The 7,596-nt window shown below is 40.5% G+C and overlaps 1 pseudogene; it reads left to right on the top strand.

Annotated features, from left to right (window-relative positions):
* Positions 1-6,603: 6,603 nt before the first annotated feature.
* Positions 6,604-7,243, top strand: LOC103727350 (annotated as a pseudogene).
* The last annotated feature ends 353 nt before the right edge of the window (positions 7,244-7,596 follow it).

Below are 7,596 nucleotides of genomic sequence, written 5' to 3'. Positions count from 1 at the left end.
AAATTTTTTTTAAATTTATTATTTTTATTTTTTTATGTGTATGTGTGTATTGCCTGCACATAGGTAAGTGCACCCATGTTGTGCAATGCCTGAAGAGGTTAGAAGAGGCTCTCAGATCCCCTGGGACTGGAGCTATGGACAGTTGTTAGCTGCCATGTAGGTGCTGGGATTTGAACCCGGGTCTTCTGCAAGAACAGCCAATGTTCTTAATTGTTGATCCATCTCTTCAGCCCCTTAAATGATGTCCTTAATAAATCAGCAATTTATATTGTCATTAAACACTTGAGACATTAACATTAGAATGACAGTATTATTATATTCATTGGACATCTTGTGAGGGGTGGATGAGAAGTGAGTAAAATAGAAATATTTTTACTCTCATGGAACTTTCACCTTAATGAAATCATAGAGAACTGTGAGAACTTCTTCTCTTAATGCTGTATCTTATATTACAAGAGGAAAAAATTCAGGTAGTTCTCAGCAACTCCTGAAATCAGGGTATCTCTTCATTGGCTGGGATGTGCTCATGTTGAGACACACATTCTCTCTGTTTCTGACTTCCTTGTCTGTTCCCTAAGGCTGTTTGAGACAGTGGACTCTACCTAGTGTTAGTCTTTGCAATAGTGTTAATGCAATGAAGATTGAGCTTATGACAGTGACTTTATGTATCTGACACCTACAGTAAGCAGTTGGAGTACTAAAATTGTATTCTTTTCCTGAGCCTTTGGGACCTAGACTTTTATACTTAAATTTTTTATACTTAAAATACTCTTACCTTTATTTTAAAAATATTTTTATTGATTCAATGCATTTTGGTCATATTCAGACCTTCTACCTCCTTTCCACCTACACGTTATCACTCCCAAGTTTATGTCCTCTGTTATTATTTGTCTTATAAGGTCAATTAATCTGTGTTTCCTAAACGCTCTTGGGTGTGGGTCTATCCTTTAGAGTCTGCCCAACCTACAAGGCCACCACACCAGCAAGGAAAACTGACATTATCTATGAATTGCCAATATATCCTTAGCTAGGGCTGGAGCTTCCTGCCCATCTCCCTCTTCCAAGGTGGGTCCCTGTCTGACTTGGGTTTGCACAGGTCTTGTGCATGTTGTCATAAGGGCCATTTGTTCATAGGTGCCACTGCCCTGTAGTGTCCAGACAACAAAGTTTCCTTGTATTCATCTATCAACTCTGTCTCTTGCAATCTTTCCATCCCCTTCTTCTGTGATAATCTCTGAACCTTGGGAGGAGAGGGTGTGATATAAGTATCTAATCTAGGATTGAGCACTCTGCAATCTCTTATTCTCTGCACATTTACCAGTTTGGGGGGGTCTCTGTTAATCACCACCTGTTATGAGAATTTTCTGTGGTGAGAGCCAAGAGATGCACTCATCTATGTGTATTGAGTCTGTTTAATACTGTACCTATTTAACAAAATGATAGTAGTAGGTTCTCCCCCTGTGGCTTGTGACTTGTCGAGTCACAGATTCGCAGCCCTGATACCATATGAGAATGGACTCCATTTTGTGAAGTGGGCCTTAAATCTAATTAGAAAATGATTGGTTGCTCTCCTAACATTCATGCCACTACTATACCAGTGGGCATATTTTGCCAAGCATTGTTCTTATGGCTCATAGAGTTACAGCTGGGTAAGTTTGATGATTGCCTTTTTTCTGCCAGTAATGTGCATAGCACCTTCTAGCACTATGAAAGCCAGACAGGAGAGATGAAGCTTCGAGGTCAGTACCGTTTGATTTCACTTTGTTTGTTCTGCAACTCAGGTATGTAGTGTCTTCAGCATTAGGGTCTTACCATCAAGTTCTGGTTCATAACCAATTGCAGTGGCAATAGCCAGTATTGTTTGAGACTCTATGGGATCTCTCTGGTCAACAATTCCAAAAATGGAATTTAGTATTTATTCATGATTATACAATTACATCAACCCACTTTTTAAAAATTTATTCTTCTTTATGGAAATATAAACAGATGTTTCATACTCATTCATTGTAGATATTTATCCAGTGAGTCTGGAACTTACTAGTCATATAATCGATATAATTAATCTGTTTAAAGTCTCAAAAGAATGTCAATGTTTTGACAGTTTGCAAAGCACTATTGTTCATTTCATTTCCAGATGTTGTTACTGTGGAATGCACACATAGTCATGACCACTGATATGTAATATAGTGTGCAGTCTAGCTTATTTTCATGGTAATGTTCAAAATCATACAAACTGCACCTATGTGTTAAAAGTGATATAACAGGTCTGTGTGGTCAGTTTTGCACTTAACATGATTGGACTAACTAAAGCTTAGGGTTGCAATGAGGCACAACTTTGACTGTGTCTGTGCAGGCATTTCCAGACACTTGGTGTGGATGTGGGTGGTGCCAACCTTTGGAGCCTGGATTTAAGAAAAAATGAAAAGGAAGAAAGCTAGTTGAGCACTGGCATTCCTTTTTGTCTGTTTTCTGATCCTTGAGATGTGAACCATGGATATGAGCTGGGCTAGCCCAAATGCCTTCCTGGTCGTGAGGAGCCATGTGCCCTAGCTTGCGGGCCAAAATATCTCTTCTCATAGGTTGTTTTTTATAGTGTATTTGCTCACAGCAGTGAGAAAAGTTAGCTAATACCAAGTCTGATAAGCGCATGTGTTTTCAGTGAGGGCAGGGCAGGAATTTCCATCTTTTGTGTTTCTGAGTCTTTGATTGCTTGTTACCTTGCTGGGGCTAATGGTTTTACTAAAACAGCATATTAGAGGTTGTAAACGACCCAATGAAGTTAAAAATGAGTCAAGGTTATCCTGATAACAGTCCCATTAGTAAAGGTACATGGTACGTCTTGGATTTTTTTGTTTGTTTTGAAAAGAAATGACAGGGACTGCGATTGCTTGTGAGCCTGAGTGTGCTGCCAGGGTGAGCTGCATGTGAGACTTGTAGTTGCTTGTGAACTGTGTCTATATATGTGTGATAGGCATTGGTTGTGCAGTACTGCACCACCAGTACCAAAAGAATCTCTGAATATCCTGTAGCCCCTACTTCCATTACTATTTTCTTGCTTCATAAAAATTGGGTAAACGGTATTCACAAAATATTTAGGTTTGAGGGGGGAAATAGTTGAGATTCAAAACTCTCATTGCAAACAACCTAATTTATAAATTTCAGAAACTTCCATCTCGCTATCCTTCAAAAGTCATATTTAATTCTTGTTTTACATAGATTTCAATTTCCTCCAGTTTAATGACCCTTGCCTTTTTTAGAAACTGCTTCAAACCCTTTGGGGGAGCAGATGATTTAACATCTGGGAACAGAAACCACTGTATATTTCAAACAGAGGACATTCACTATAGGTAATTACTATCGCAGGTAAAATAAGGGGTAAAAAGCCAGAAAATGAACAGAGAAAACCTAATCAATTAGCAGTGGCAAGAAGTAGCTACTAAGCCTAGATGTAAAGGGTTAAAACAAGTAGAAAGAGGTGGTTCACAGAGCCCAGTGCCCAGGCCATCTGGTATACTTGTTTGGCAGAGGCTTCACAACAACTTCCATGAGAATTACTAACTTGGGAAGGAAGAAAGGAATATATCCTGATTTGTCTCCTCCATCCCCTGTTCACAGGTCAACTGCCAGTAGCCCCTTTAGACCAAACCCTGCCAGAAAGCAGCACACACAAGCCTGGGAACAAAGCCTTGTATGGGGTCAGGCTCCCCGTGACACCTGACAGAACAGAAAAGGAATGAGGAATGGATCTGTAAGCACACAGGACAAAGAAGAAGATAAGGGTCAAGTAATCAATACAAACAATCTTTATTCATATGCATAGCATCCTCTAGAGGAAACAAACTGACTGCAAATAAAAATCAAGCACAATTTTCCACTATAAGCTTTGTTGTTTTTTAAGTTTGAATGAATTTCATTTTCCCCAACTGTTTTATTTATTTTTAAGTTGACACATAATAACTTTGCATAGTTATAGATCAGTGTGATAATTCAATATATGCACACAATGATTAGCATCTCCTTTTAAAACATTTATCATTTCTTTGTTTAGGGATCCATCTGTCTCTTAGGTTTAATAAAATGTATAATACATTGGTAGGAATTATAGTCACCATACTATACTGAGAAGGGGGTTGGATAATCAATATCAAAACATAGTTCATGGGGAAGAAGTCCTTGATTATCATTCAACAACCTTGTCTCAAGTTATTATGAAGTAAAACTTGCAGTTTTATTCATATACTCTTTAACATTTGTTAGATGAATTAAAAAAAAAAAACCAGAAAATAGATGACTTGCAAGATGGCTCAGTGTGTGAAAACACTTCCCACCATGCCTGATGACTGAGTTCAATCCCAGGGTCCCAGAGGGTGGAAGAAGAGACCAATTCTCTGGTCGCCACACATGTGTGTGGAGGCACACACACACACACACACACACACACACACACACAATAAATAAATGTAATTAATTTAAAAATAAAAAAACAAAATGGATTACTGGATGAAATCATGTTAGGGAGGTGTTTGGTCAAGTGAGTGTAAATATAATTAAATCTACTAAAAATCTGGTGGATCCTCACAGTTGATCATTCCAGCATGATGAACTTGTAAGTTCTATCTGCATATATAAACCCAGAACTCTGTTATTATTGTATATTTCCTGTGAACTAGAAATCAGCAGATGGACTTACAAGTGCTAGAAAGGTATTCTGGGGAACATAGACATGTGGATGAAGCATGTCTAGACTTGCAGGCGACTTAATGCAACAGAACCTGTTCAGAGATTTCCAGAGTGAAATACAGGAGGTTGGAAGTAGTTTTCAGAACTTATTTACAGGAAAAAGCAACCCTCCTTTTACTTCAGTAAGAAAAGATATCATTCATAAAATATTTATTATACATAGAGTTTTGGTAAAATTTTAATGATAAAAATCAAGCCTCCAGTGGATTTCTTCAGATTCATGTGATGCCAGTGCCAGCTCTCTTTCTTAGATACCTTTCTTATGAATGCTTCTATCCAGACAGAATCCCAGCATCTTTTTCACTAATTGGAGGAAAGACTTTTATATTCATGCCTTTGCAAATAGAATAAGTACATGTATATTCTCCAGGAGCAAGGATATTTATTATAATCAGACCATTTTATTTGCTGTTGGAAGTGTAGCTCAGTTGTACAGCACTTCCCTTGGGTTCAGTCTCCAATACTGTGAAAACTAACAAACAACCCAGACTCATTCAACCTAGTATTACATTACAGCAAAATTCCAATCACAGTTAATATGCAAGTAGTACCTTTGTACACCCAAACATATTTAAAAATAGTAGTGACAATAGTAATAATAATACTATCTAATTTTAGAACAATAGACAGAAAATTTGGTATTGTTTACAAGGGGAAATTATTCTTGGCATTTAAAATTTTTCTACTGAGTACAGAATTCCAAGCAACATCATTCAGTAAAGTACAGTTGTAGGAGAGGAAGTGCCAGGCCTAAGCACAGGCGGCACTAGAGAACACAGCTTCAGCCTTGAGAGCACAGCTTGCGCTTCTGCAAAAGAGCCAACATAATCTGCCCCAGACCTAGAGACTGATGACGTGAGCAGTCTGGATGAGGGGATCTATCAGGGAGCGACACACCAGCTTATGGGACACTGGGGGCAGGGGGAGAGATATATAAGGCCTGCCCTTCCCAGCAATAAAGGAGTGTGCAGGACCTCGCCTAGTGCCTGCTTCCACCCAACTCCCAGTGTCTGTGTGTTGACTCTGGGCCGCTCACCCCCACCTCAGGAGAACCCTCGTTCCCTGCAGTCCCTCATGGGCTGGACCTGCGAGGAAACCTGCAACATACAGTAAACTTGTCCTAGGAAGTCATGCATTAATATGCATCTCATGGGACTGCTATGATCATCAGTATTTGCAAAGTACTCAGGTTCATGCTTGATACATATAAGTGCTAACAATTGCGTGATGAGTGAACAAATGCATAAATCAGTCAATCTCTGTTCTACCCCCACCATATAAATTCCAACCTTACACCAGAGCTTATGTATTTTTCTGTGTGCATTCCTATACTCTATCATTCTAAATCCTAAGATTCCTAAGAAGCATTCCGACTCTGCCTCCTTAGCCTTTCATAAGGAATACTGCCTGTACTGACCTCCCACTCTAAACTCTGTTGCACTTAGGCACAAATGTAACATCTGATTTGCTTCTTAACAGTTGGATCTTAACCAAGAAGAGGGCATTAGAACTCTGGGAGAGTCTTTCTAACATACGAATCTCTAGTCCCAACTCTTAGAGATTTTACATTCAGTGATTCTTGGATGGCACCCAAACATGCACATTTTGAGCAGCTCTCCAATAAAGCTGATGTAAGTCTTTAACAAGCTTGACTCCTTACGCCTTAATATATATGACAGAATGCACGAAATTCAGTGGGGGGCTCTTGGTATTGCAGATGGTAGAGGGATTATAAAGATGATTAAGACGTTTTGTATGAAGTGCACAAAAATTTAATAAAAATATACAATAAAAAAGACACACAGAGGACCTGCAACCTCGGGGCTGCCGGATGCTGGTGTGTGAACTCAAGCACAGACCCGCATGTTTGTCTTGGTGGAAGTGGTGGACACCGTGCGGTTACCCACGTGGCAGTCTGGGAGGAAACTTGTCGATTCCATTGCCCAGGAGCTGAACAAGAAATTCATTAACATGGTTGTGTACAACAGTAAGCTTCTGTAGCTGCCTGTTTGATGTCACGGTGTTAGCGGCCGCCTACGTGTTCCCAGGGGACAGCGCATCACATGCCAAAGTCTATTTCTACTACGCCATGCTCTATCCATTCCTGGATAAGATTCTGATCTCTGACTGGAAGATGAAAGGCGACAGAGGGTTTGCGTGTTTCTTTACGGTTCTTCCACGACATTCTCGTGGTCCCTGAATTGCTGAAGCAGCCTGCTAAATTTGATCAAACAACGGAGGTCTGGGTGTGGGAATATGAGACAGAGGAAGGAGCCCATGAACTGTACAGAGACTAGTAAGGAGATTCAGTTCTGGTGGTAGACAGAGGTGTGTGGGCAACTCCCCGATGGGGCCAAACTCGGCAACCTCTTGCAGTGAGGAGTTGCCAAAGAAGGAGATGCCATACTTGCTTATGGGATCCATCAGATCCTTCTCTCCCTGCCTTCTCTCCTGGTGGACCAGCACCAAGTCCTGGTGCATGACAGAGACCTGCCTACCCTGAAGGCTCTTGGAAAGCTGCACAGTTGACAGAGAAGACAGTAGCTATGTAAATACTGAGGAGTGGTGTCCAGAGCCAGGCTGGGTGGGGCCAGGAGTGCCCCCTGCTTGCCCTCTAGCTCCCAATCTGGGCTCTGCACCCCTCCAGAGCCAAACCCTAAAGTCCTCCCTCACTGGATTGTTTGTTGTTTCTTTTTAATACAAGATCTCATGTGCCCAGGCTGGCTTTGAACTTCCTATATAGCTTAGGATAACCTTGAATTTCTGCCTTTACTTCCTGAATTCTGGGATTATAGGTATGTACCATAACACCCGTTTATGTGGTGGTAGAGATCCAACCCAGGGCTCCATGCATGC

The sequence above is a fragment of the Nannospalax galili genome, unplaced genomic scaffold, assembly GCF_000622305.1.
Source record: "Nannospalax galili isolate Female #2095 unplaced genomic scaffold, S.galili_v1.0 scaffold87, whole genome shotgun sequence".
NCBI classification, from domain to species: Eukaryota; Metazoa; Chordata; class Mammalia; order Rodentia; family Spalacidae; genus Nannospalax; species Nannospalax galili.
This window is presented reverse-complemented; position numbering and strand designations above follow the sequence as displayed.